This window comes from Athene noctua, chromosome 17, assembly GCF_965140245.1.
Source record: "Athene noctua chromosome 17, bAthNoc1.hap1.1, whole genome shotgun sequence".
Taxonomy (NCBI): domain Eukaryota; kingdom Metazoa; phylum Chordata; class Aves; order Strigiformes; family Strigidae; genus Athene; species Athene noctua.
Genome location: NC_134053.1, coordinates 11,128,342 through 11,140,552, shown reverse-complemented (window position 1 = coordinate 11,140,552; position 12,211 = coordinate 11,128,342).

Genomic DNA, 12,211 nt, shown 5'->3' with positions numbered 1-12,211 from the left:
GCTGGCACAGCTCTCCCCTTGCTGCAGTCAGGACTTGGGTTTTGTACCAGGGTGCCCAGCACAGCAGCTACCTAAAATTCCAGCAACACCAAGTTTACTCAGCAAAAAGTCAACGAGAAACAAGCAGTATCTCAGGCTGCATGCAGACTTTCACTAATTTAAATCTGAATATAGTTAGGTCAGTCCAACAACAGGCAGCATAAGCCTTAATTTTTAGGTGCAGGCTAGCTGGGATGAGCTGGGTTTACCAGTTTGTCACCCTCATTTAATTAAAAGGTTTTGTTTCTAAATTGGCACAATAACAAACACCCCTTTAGATTCAGCCAGAGGTCTGCCTGTTTGAGCTTACACCAGTAGGAAATGAGCCTAAATACACTCAAATAAGGAGCTCCCACAGCAAAGGAATACCTTTCCCTGTCATTTTTTCCATGATTTACAGTAGTGTGGATTGTGCACGTGGGAAAGCTCTTCAGGTTTGTATTCACCAGCAGGGACAGCTCACCTTGGAGCAGCTGCACTGGTTTCTGTCCCTTACACTGTCCCCTCTGTCTTTATTTTAGAGGGCAGGTCAGCTGCTCCCAGAGCAGCTGTTGAACCACAAGGCACAGCTCGGTGTGGTAAGGTAAAGCAGTTCCAATTTCAGGTTACCTTAATGCCCTGAGCTGCAAACTCTGGCAGTCGCTGTGCAAACAGCTGAGCCCTCCTGCAGCAGGATGGCAAGTCCAAGAGGGACAGGCAGGCAGCGGGGAGAGAAACGATCACAGCTGTCCCAAGTGAGCCTCCTGCTCCGAAATTTGAGCCCCAAGAGCTTGCTTACAGCCAGGGTTGCGCCGATTACTGTAACTTGTTAACACAGAGTGTTGTGTGCCCACCTGAGTCAGGTTATCAGTGCACTGCTCCACCGGACCATGCTCCACAGGAGCAGCCTGGGAACCCAATGCCCACCCTCGTGACTCGGACCCATCTCTGCTTTGCGGGGGCTCCTGCTCCAGCCTGGCACAACCCATGGGAGCCAAAAGCTCAGTGCGGTGATGGCTGCTCACCGGGGAAACCCAGCAGCCCCTCGTGTGTGAGACACAGCCTCACCTGCAGAAGATGCCATCCACGCTGCTTCCAAGGCAGGCAGGGGGAGCGAGGGGCGACAGGGAATTAACGCAGTGCTCTCCTCAGATAACCTTCCCAGCACCTGCTCACTTCGTTCCAGGCATTTTGTAACCAGAACCCTCCCTGCACGAGTTATTAGTCTAACCCGCCACTGGCACACCAGACAATCGGGATCAGAGCTAAATCTGGGGTATCCGCAGGGAACCAGCTCCTGCTTTGTATGTCCTGGCTGGTCCAACAAGGGCAGCTGAAAGTCAGCACAGAAAAATCCTTCACTTCTAATCTTGCATTTGGTCTAGAAATTAAGCACTAAAGTACAAGGGAAAGCGAGGATCCTGGGGACTGTTACCACCCCTCCACTGTACTGTGTTTCTAATGAATCCTCTCCAGACCCCGGGGCAAGGAGAGCTCTCACTTGCATGTCAGAGGGTGGCGGGGGCAGAAAGGCAGCGCTGGACATGCTGCTTTACCTTCCCCCTGCTGCCCCTGCACCCGAGATTTGACTGACTTGAGGGGAGCAGTGAGTCAGAGGAGAGGATGCTATTTTGAAAAGACAGAAGGGACTGACATAAGTGAACAACAGGAGCTGGTTTGAAGCTCTTGGCACTCGACTCCTGTTCAGCCCACCATCTCTCGACAGCCAAGCCAGACAACAAGACCCCCCAGGATGCTCCTGACAGAAGTGACAAACCCAGTCATGTCTTAAGAGCACACTGTCACTAGCCTGAACTTGTCATTAAAAATATAAAAATTAAACTCACCCATTTTTCATTACTGTGAAGTAATGGCCCCACATATTTCTAGACTGTTTAAAAATTTATATTACTTCACTAATTTTATCTGGATTATGAGGTAGTTCAGGGGACTCTCACTGGGACTTGTACATGCTGAATCCATTTCTGTAATCTTGGACTGTCTCTTTTTTGCCCTCATCTTGTGACCAGTGATATCATTAACCCACTGACCTTGAAGAGAAACAGCTTTTCTCTTTCCAGGTATCACAGCTGGTGATCTGGCTCCGAGTCTGCAGCCACAACCGATACACGCACAGCACTGGGCTGGCTCCCTGCTGAGCATCCAGCCTAACGCACTGCATGGCACAAAGGAAATGTAATTCATCAGCCTTGCTCTTCTTAATGTAAGAAAGTGCCATCTCCTGCAAAGACAGAATACCTCCCACTGCCCCTGACTCCCTGGAATAGCTGTGGCTACTCAGCACTTTGGAGAACTAGATCTAAAATTAAGAAAGATAATTTCCCTGCAAGAAATAGCACCTTGGCTTGGACATGGGATATATCAGGGGGAGTCTGAAACAGAAAGGCTAAAATGGGGCCTGGTCTGGGATTCTGCCGAATTGGCCAACACAGGTCTGACCAACACATGCAGGATATCAGCACCATTGGAAACCTCTGGCTGAAATCATCCCAAACTGCAGGATGTAGCCCAGTAGCAGCATAAAGGTTACTTCCAGCGCTCAGTAGCAGCTCCAGCCTGTATGAGGCTGAGTGACCCACCTTTACCATCACTAGTGACCAGCTGCTCAAGGCAGAGGTAGGTGACGGGATGGAAACAGCTCTCCAACTAGTGGGATAAGGTGCTGGGTTCCTAGCAAGGGTTTGCACTGTACAGCAATGGTAGCCCACAGACCTCCGCAGTGGTGTCTGTGGTATCAATGCTGCCCTAAATTTAAATAGACAAAAATAAAAACATGTTGGAGAGCAGCCTAAGAACAGAAAGCACGCACAGTCCTTGACAGGGCAGTAAAGAAGTAGGACTTTCATCTGTCAAGCACGCAGGGCTCGTGCCTCCCTCGTGGCAGTGCCCTGGTTTCATCTGCTCATTGCAGTGCCGCAGCCCAGTGGCAGCACAGTATTGTACAGCCATGGAAAATGGAGGGGAGTGGAGGGAGGAGACGATGTACCTGGAGAAGACCAGGCTGATAATACCCCTCCCTACTGCCAAATGCTCTGTGGGCTCTGTAGTCATCACCCAAAATAGAGCCAGAGTCTGTGCCTGCTCCATGAGACAGTCTCTGCTGGAAACATGTCAGGGCATTGCTGGGGTGACGATTTACAGCGCAGGGAGACACCTCGGGAGCTGCTGACACCGCACCCCACTGTACCTGGCTCCTTTCCCTTTCCCCCACTACTCAAGCTGCCTGTTGATGCTTGCCTGGGAACCTAACACAGGGCTCGACCCAGCGAGGAATGTAGGCAGGGCTTGGGCAGAAAGGAGGAAAGGTCCTGCAGTAACCTTGTGGTGCCACTCAGAAAGCCACCACACGTGGCTGTCATCTAATGCCCAGGGCACCTTGACACGAGGGGTCCCTTCTAGTCCAGCCCCAGCCTGGCAGAGGCTGAGCGGCTCCAAGCAGCCCCCGTGCAGCCTCGTCTCTCAGACCATCCCCGCTGCCCCACTGTGCCAAGACACATCCTCCCCACGGGGAGCAGCTCGTCCTGGGTAAACACCTCCTCCCATGCTTGTTTTGCTGCCAGGATCCCTCCCGAAACGTGAGCTGATTCAGCCCCAACTTGCCCTAGACTCAGCCACTATCAGCACCTGAACGAGACCAGTCACGCAAAACCCTGGCTCCAGACACGCCGTGACAGCGCAGGAGCTTCGCCCCTTGTGCCCTTTAATCACAAAGCAGCAACACGGCTGGTTTTGGGTGTTTTCTCATATTCTCCATCGCCTTGAGACGCCCTCACTGCGGTTTCCAGGCCTCAAAACCTTTGCAGCAAACCCACTGCAGGCTGCCACAGCTCTGCCCCAGCTGTCCCCTCGCAGGTCACACGCAGTCACTGGGTGGCACTGTGCCCCTGCCTGTGCAGCCGCCCAGCTCCGTCCTCCTCCTCCTCCACTCGGGGTGCCCGGGAGGATCCCCCAGCTGAGGTGAGGGGCGAAGGCTCCCCCCACCAGAGCGCACCCAGGCAGGGCAGCCAGCCCTGCTCAGCTGGGGGGACAGACGCCCAGGGACCCCGGGACCCCGCAGGGAGGTGACTCCCAGCGCCCGAACACGGGCTCCCGCTGCTTCCCTGCCAGGTTCTCTTCCCCACTACGGTTACATTTTCATTACCATGGTAAAAAGAGATCAACTGCATCCTTACAATATCCCCTCCATAAAACTAATAGGCCAGGCAATTGGAACGGCCCTGTGAAGTACTTTATAGTCTGGACTCGAGGAGTTTGCACCACAGCTCACAGGCTGTTCTAACCCCAAATCCCAGGAATCCCAGCATTATTTCTCCCCACCGTCCCCCCTTTTGGGCTGGGAGTAGCATGAGGGCTGGGAGTAGCATGAGGATGGACATGGTAGCCCAATGCCTGCTCGCCTTCACTTGTCTCCCATCACCCAGAGCCCCACCCAGCTCCAGTGGCACAAGGCTGCAAGGAGCATCCATAGGGGTCAGGGCTGCTTCTTTCCAGGGCGCCGTGACACAGCTCTGCCAGAACTCCGGGAGCTTTTACACCATCAGGGTGAGTCAATGGCCAAGACCCCGGCTCTGGGCCAGGGAGGTTTCTTTGTAACCACTTGGCCCTTTGCTTCATTAGCAATTGAAAACTAGAGACCAGGCTCACCCTCGGCAGGAGCAGACAGTCCTTCTTGACACGGTGATGGCAAAACGTGCTCAGCTCTGTAGAAGTCTCTTCCCTCCACACTGACACCCCGTGTTTGTTTGGGAAGCTGGAGGCCACGCATTTGGTGTAACCCGGAGCTCTGCTGTGGAGGGTACCTGGCAGGTTTTGAGGGACTGTTTTTGCTTCACACATTGCTGGGACCCCCAGTGGTGTGCTCCAAATGGAAGTCAGCCTGAAACCTACACCAAGGAGCCTGGTCCTGGCTCCAGCAGTGGCTGGGTGGATGACCTTGGGGAAAGCAATAACCACACAGAGCAGCAGCTGCCTACCTTCCTTCCTTCTGATACATAAAAGCAGCCCAAGAAAAGTTTCTTTTAATTGCTCCCCCTACATTAGACCTTCCAGGGGAAATTAGCACAAATGCAACATCAGTGGCACCAAGGGAATGGACCCTGAAAGACTCAGAAGGGGGTTAATTAGTTTGTCGAAGTCCTTCTCTCTTTAGTTGCCACCTATAGCTCCAAGCCTTGACAAACATTTGGGTAAAAGGATCTCTTTGCTGAAAATCAATGTTCTTTAGAGGTAAGAGCTAAAGATCCTCCAAGGAGTATACTGTTGGGAAATAAAGTGGAGGAGACTGTTCCCCTATCATTAGGGGAGAAGACAAATGGGAGATGGGAAAGCAAAAGGTTTCCAGGTCCCCATAAAAGTCAGAAGGGAGACAAAGAGCCCATTTCTTGCTTCTGTGGTTTACTGTCTTTAATCTCCCTTTGCCTTAGTGTCCCCACCTACCCCGCAGGACAGAGTCACGTTTAGACGTGCTGAAAAGCTTAAATAGCATTTGCAAAAATGATTCAAGATCCCCAGATACCAACCATGCAAAGTGTTACTGCTTGTCCCTTCAGAGGGCAAACACCTCAGTGCCAGACTGCCGCAAACAGGGTCTCTGCTCCCAGACATGGTAACACAAGCATGCTAGGCAGAGGGAGCAACATCAGAAATCCCTAAAGGCCCCTTACAAACAGCTTCCTCCTTAGATTAATTTAATATTAGACTATATTCACTCCAGAGGATTTTGTACAACAAGTCCCAGTCCCGCTGGAGCTGCCCTGAGCCCTGCAGTGCTGGCAATCAGCAGAGCGGGTCCATGCCCACAGCGAGACGTGGCCCTGCCCGCACTGCTGCCACCCCCACCTCCATCTGAGTGCTGCAACAGGGTGGGAGGGTTAAAACACAACACAACGCTGCAGCTGAGTGACTGCCATGGGCAGCACTTTGGGACTAAAATTTCCTCTAGTACCTAGTTTTAGGGTTGGGACTAACTTCATTCAGATTTCAGATCAGAGCTCTGTGCTGCGCCGTGGGGACAGAAGGGTGGGCAGCTCCAGCTCCATAACCAGAAGTCTCCTCTAATCCAAGGACAAGATTTCTTTGCTAGGCACATGATGACCTGCCCTCCCTACTTGCTATACTGTCCATTGACATTTGTATTTCAAACTAATTGCCACTATATCATCTGATCCTGCCCAGCTGTCTAAAATAACCAACATCCTGTGTACCGCTGGGACCTCTCTGTCAGAGGCTGCAAACTCATCTCCATCCAGCACCAGGATGGATTGAACAAACTGAAGCAGTATTTTATTGCTGAAGCATAAAACATGGGAATAAACAAGCACCAAAGTGCTACTGATCATTAAAAACAGATGGGAGCCCATTTACTGCCTCCAACAGCGAGGTGCCACCGCTGCTCCGCCGAGGCCCCATTGAAATAAGAAACCGAAGGCACCATCTGGGAGGTGCTGGACGGCAGCGACTACAGGCAGCCCCTGCAATTCAGGCCTGGATTTATCTGTACTGTCCTCTCACCACCACCCCGGGGATAACCAAGGAATGACAGAGCTTTCAGTCCTGGCTCCAGAAATACAGTCACTCCCGTAAGGCCATGCTCATGTGAAAATGCCAGGCCCATTGTCCATGGGGGGTGGGATGGGGAGACTCACAGGCCAAATTGTCCATGCACAAAGCAGGGACTCGGTTGCATTTCAACAGTATTTGTACAAAAGTACATCAGAGAATCATGAGAGGTTCTGGTCAGCCCTGGGCATTTCAGCTCCTGGATGGTGGACTATCCAAAGCAGCGCAGGTCTGACTTTTATTTCCTTACTGACCAGTGCCGTCTGGCATGAGAGTGCCAAGTATCACTGTGGGAAGAAGCCAGGGGCTGTCTCCTCTCCTTCCTAATCAATGCACCCACTGCAGACAAATGTGCAGCAAGAGCATTCCCAAAGGCTGGAGTACTGGAAAGTAGCCTTCAGAAATGGCTCCATCCTGAGCACTCCAAGCAGCAAGCTGAGCTCAACCCCCCACCTAGACTGAAGCTTTGCGCTTTTGTCTTCAAGCCCCATCTTCCCGTGGCAGGGAGCCCTCTCAGCCCAAATCCGGAGCGCTGCATGGGGCCAGGGGTGGATTTCCCGGGCTGCCCCTGCGAGCTGGAGGGGAGATGCAAATGGAGCAGGAGACTGCTGGAGAAGCAGAGGCAGACAGATGCTTTTACACTTCAAAGGAAACAGGGCCCTGTGAGGCTTTCAGGAATAAGCACAAATCCGATAGACTCCTTTTAAACACCAAGCACATTTGCTCAAGTATGAGGCAATTAGTCCCTGAGGATGGAGGCAGGACAGGGCCATTAACTGACATACGGGCAGGATGAAGCAAGGGATGAGAAACATGTGGCACAGCTCCACTCAAAGGCTGCCAGCCCAGCCTGATGAGTCGAAAACCATGCTGTCCTGGCCTAGCTTTCTCATCCGTGATTTTCAAAATGTCCTTGTGTCTCCAGGGGCTCTACAGGGAGCACATTAGTGTCATTAAGCCTATGTCAGTGCAATGCTCAGCATATCCCTTTGGTAAACAGGGCAGTTTTGATCACATACCCTCCACTGCTCAATCGTTCACTGCTTTTATCCCTGGAGAAGGATGACTGGAGATGCCCTGAAGGATGTGGGAGGGCTGACTTACACTTACCTGATCTGCAGCAATTCTCATTTTCCCCTCACCTGAATGCTGCTGGGTGATGCTTGAGCTGCTCTGGACAGCTCTGTCTCCACAGAACCCCTTCTACAAAAAAGAGACAAAACCAAGACTGTGGGTGAGCCGAGGGCTGGTTGCTCAGCACAAACAGAGCCAGCATGGGGATGGACCCGGTGGTGTGACAGAGATCAGGCCTGACTCATCCCATTCTACTCTGCACCAGCATTTCCACCCAGATCCACCCTTAACGCATCATCTCCCAGTGAGGATGTTACACAAAGATCTCAGGTGCTGGTGCTTTGTGACCCCACAGATGGGAGCTGGAGTGACAGTGCCAGCACGCAGGAGGCCTCTCCTGTGAACAGCTGCTGTGTTTTACATGTACAGTCTCATTTTTACATTGAGAAGCAGAGATACCAAAACTGAGCAATGTTTTATGCCTGGCTGCATGACTGATGGTGTGCCTGTCCTGTGTCGCTAGCTGCCCACTCCCACTCTCCTTTATGGAGGCACAAAATTTTCTGTCTTCAGTAAAAATAGGAGAGGAAGAAATAAAAATCTCAGCAAGTCCCCAAAGAACTGTAGGAGATGGAAATTAAATCCATCCATTACACTCACCAAGCAGGGTGCTGTCTGGGCAGGAACACAACAGTTGTACACCTGCACATTCAAAGAAAAAAAAAATGGAGCATTACAGAAGTGTCAGAGGCAATCAAGCACCCTACAGCAAAGTACTTCATGCCATAAAACAAACTCACATGACTTGGAAAAACAAAGGGGAACAACACTAAATCAAGATGAGCAGCAACACTGTTCACCACGGTCGCAGCGTCTCTCCTCCCCCCCCCACTGAAGGATTGCTTCACCCTTGGTTCACATTTTGTCTGACGCTGCTGCTCACATCCAGGTCTTGAACACTTCAGGATTTGTTCTGAGCAGCGCACACTGTGCTGTGGGGAGTGGGGCCTGTGGAGGAGAAATTCTTCCCCAACTTTGTCCTGTGAGCCCGCAAGCAGCTGCGTTACCTCTCCCTGGGTTTCTCCTGCTCAGGTTTGCTGTAATGTCTAGAAGCCACATTTAAACCTTACTATAATACATCTCTGCAAAGCCCGACAGTGCAACCAGCTTACCTGGAGCTGCCTGAGCCGGGCCAGCAGCACGCCTGCTTCTCACAGCCAGGGGAACCCAGAGCCGAGCCCTAGAGAAACAGGCAGAAACGGGCACAGGCACAGCAACACCGCGGCAAAGCGCCCCCAGCCCCTGGGTGGGCTTTGGGCATCCATCACTCAGGGCAGAGGGGGAAAGGGCGACAGGCCACCCCCGCCCCACGCTCTGGGGAAAACCCTTTGTCCTCCCTTCTCCAGCTGGCCCGGGACAGTTTTACCCCCTCTCTCTTTGCTCTTGGCCATTTACAAAGTAAATCCAGGCTGAGGGCGGGGAAGCAGGTAAGTGAAGACACCTGCACCCTGCACATTTGGCTGCTGCTGAGCGGGGCAGGGGGGGGGCTGGCAGCTGCCTGCAGCTCCCAGGCAGGAGGTATCTGGCTTTGTGCCGCCCCAGCCCCGCACGGCGGGTGACGGCTGCTGTTTGTTGTTGTCAGCCAAATGCTGTGTCCCCCCTGCCAGGAGGCTCCGTATGGGATCCCAACCTGGGGCTCGAGAATTAAGTGGCTTTTCAGCTCTGCAATAAAAACCCATTTGACTTGAAGAATGTTATTATTCCTGGAGGGGGGTTTATGTAGCTTGCTTGGATTTGCTTAAGGTGACCGAGTACATATGCTAACCAAGGAAATGCACTGCAGGAATCTCCTGGGAGGCTCACGAGGGACCAAACAACAGACATCCCCACGCTGGGCAGTCAGGTCAACCCAAAGGAAGCAATGAGTGGGGCTCAGCCTGGCTGTCCAGCTATGAGCCGATTCCAGCACAGAAACACGTTTTACCCCCAGGCTATCCGCACGCCTCTCTGCAGGCAAGGAACCTCCCTGGGCCCTGTAAAAGCCCCCACGGAGCCATGCAGACCCTGCCCCACACCACACAGACGAGGACTCGCTGCCAACGCAGAAGGTGCTGGCGAGCAGCTCTGCCTCCGGGCTCGGCCGGGCCAAGGAGGCCGATCGGGTGGCACCAGACAGAGAGTTTGGTTTTCACCAGCTGAGCACATCTCTCTCCCCCAGCGCCTGGAAATCAGATAAGCTCTTACTGAAACCAGTTGGTAGCTTCTCCTGCTTGAGCCAGAGGCTGTGACTGACTGGGGACAAAAGCAGAGGCCACATTCTGGGCCAGGCGAGAGGGGACCATGCACCCCGAGGAGGACTTGCCGTATCTTTTGAGAGGCGTGGGGAGAGGTGCTGCACTGCAGGTAAGCACCATCACAGGTGCCTCTCCCCAGCCTGCAGCTGCTCACCGGGATGCAGCTCTGTCGAAGAACTGCAGTGTTGGCAATAAAGCATTTTTCTGCCATTCCTATCTGCACCAAAGCAGTGTCAGACAAGGCTTAAGGCTGCAAAAACCAGTAGGAGAAACCAAAATAAATCAGGATCTTTATTTCCCATAGGAAATTTACCTAGATCCCATTTATAGTCCATTTGCCCTCATCCTTATGTAACTCCTCTGCAGGAGAAGAGCAGAAAACACAAAGAAAATAAACAATTTGCTGCAAAGAATTAGTACAAGAGACTGAGTCACATTCAGCAACGCGCGCTGATAACCTGGGGCTCGCTGAATACGCTGCAGAGAACAATGAACGCCGATCGGAGATCAACAGCGTGTCATGCATGTACAAACTGGCCCCAGGTAACATGACTAAAGTGGAGCCACTGGTGTGCTTGAAAGAGATGCACAAAAAACACACTTTAGAGTTTATTTTATTGCTCTTAATGGCCTGCCTTCCGCATGTCTCATTTCCTTTTATTGAAGCTGTCAGAGAGGCATTACATTATCTCACATGCGTGCAAAAACAGTATTTCAGTCGAGCTCATACAGACTTTTAAATGCCACAGCTGAAGAAAACAAGCCAGTGGGAACTGCAAAGGGAGGAGGCGGCAGCAGTCCAGAGCGCACACCTACGGGCAAAATTTCCAAAGGCTTCACAAACCAGCCAAGCCACAGTCTCTAACCAGAGACAGGCGAGCAAGGAAAGTAAAGGTGCTTTTCTAATAAGCTGAATGATTCACCAAAGAAGGGCAAGAAGTCCTGTTGCAACAGAAGGCTGATGAGTAATTAATGGCTCGTCCTAGGCACAAGGCTGAGTCTTTTACCCCGGTTCAGAGCTGTCTGCCAAACCAGCTCTACTGACAGACCCATGGGGCAGCAGCAGTTGCAATGCTACTCTGAAGGTTTGAAAAAAACATCACATCCATATTATTTGCACAGGAGTCTCCCTGTGCTGCCCAGTTCTCCTCAGTTACTCATACTCACCACAGCATGGTTTTCATCTCCATTAGCACCCTGTGACAGAGGGAAATACAACCCAGCTTCAAAGATCTAACAGATCTAACCAAGTAGCCTGTGGAGGGGATGTATTACTGTCTCTTTTCTTGTTAGCAAGGCACTTGCAGTGATCATGGCAGGGTACCAGGGCTGCCTGGCAGAAAGTACCACCCCCCCCAGGGTCCCTGCACACAGGGCTCAAGGCACCGAACTCCCTAACCAGCCTCCTCATCTGATTTCCAAGATGTGGAAGTAGGTGATTTTGCCACCACTATCTAACGGTCAGAAACAGAGTATTTTTCTCATCCGCAGAGGACAGCCTTTTAGAGCTGACCCTACCTTCATGCAGCTGGCATTTGGACAGCAGGAAATCATAATATTCTGGGGTTAAAAACAATCTCCTCCACATATTTTCCCCCAACCAGATTTCTTCTTAGTGAGTCACTTGCATCCATATGCGTGTCATGCACAATAGCTGTAAGTCGCTCCTGGCCAGGGTGCTATCAGAGGAGAGGCTAATAGGATATTATGTACATACACCGTGGTGAAGTCTGACCTTTATTTAAACTCTGCACATCTCACACCCATCCTGTGAAGCCGAGGGGAAGTCCTTGGCGGCTCTGTACTCATCATAACTGTGGTACAAAAGCAGTTAACAACATACGATTTAAATAAGGAAGTACTCATTGTAGTTGAGTTTCACAAATTTGTAGGGCTACTTTTCAAAGTCATTTTAACAGCAATAAACGTGGCTCAACACCTTTACGCTACACACATGCACGGTGCTGACCTGGTACCTGAACAGACCCGTGCCCAGCCTTTCCCAGTGTACCCACACACCGGTCCTGATGCACTGGGGGCCACAAACCCGCCCAGGTCTGCTCAGCAGCAACATCTTGCTACACACATCTGCACACAGAGAAAACCATCTGGCATACACACTAAATGACACACCTCACTGCTTATTGATGGCTACAGGCCACATGGCAGTTTATTTAAAGTGTTACAAGAAAACATTCCCTAAATAACACCTAGGAGCACGTCTATCCTCCCTGAGAAGCAAAGAG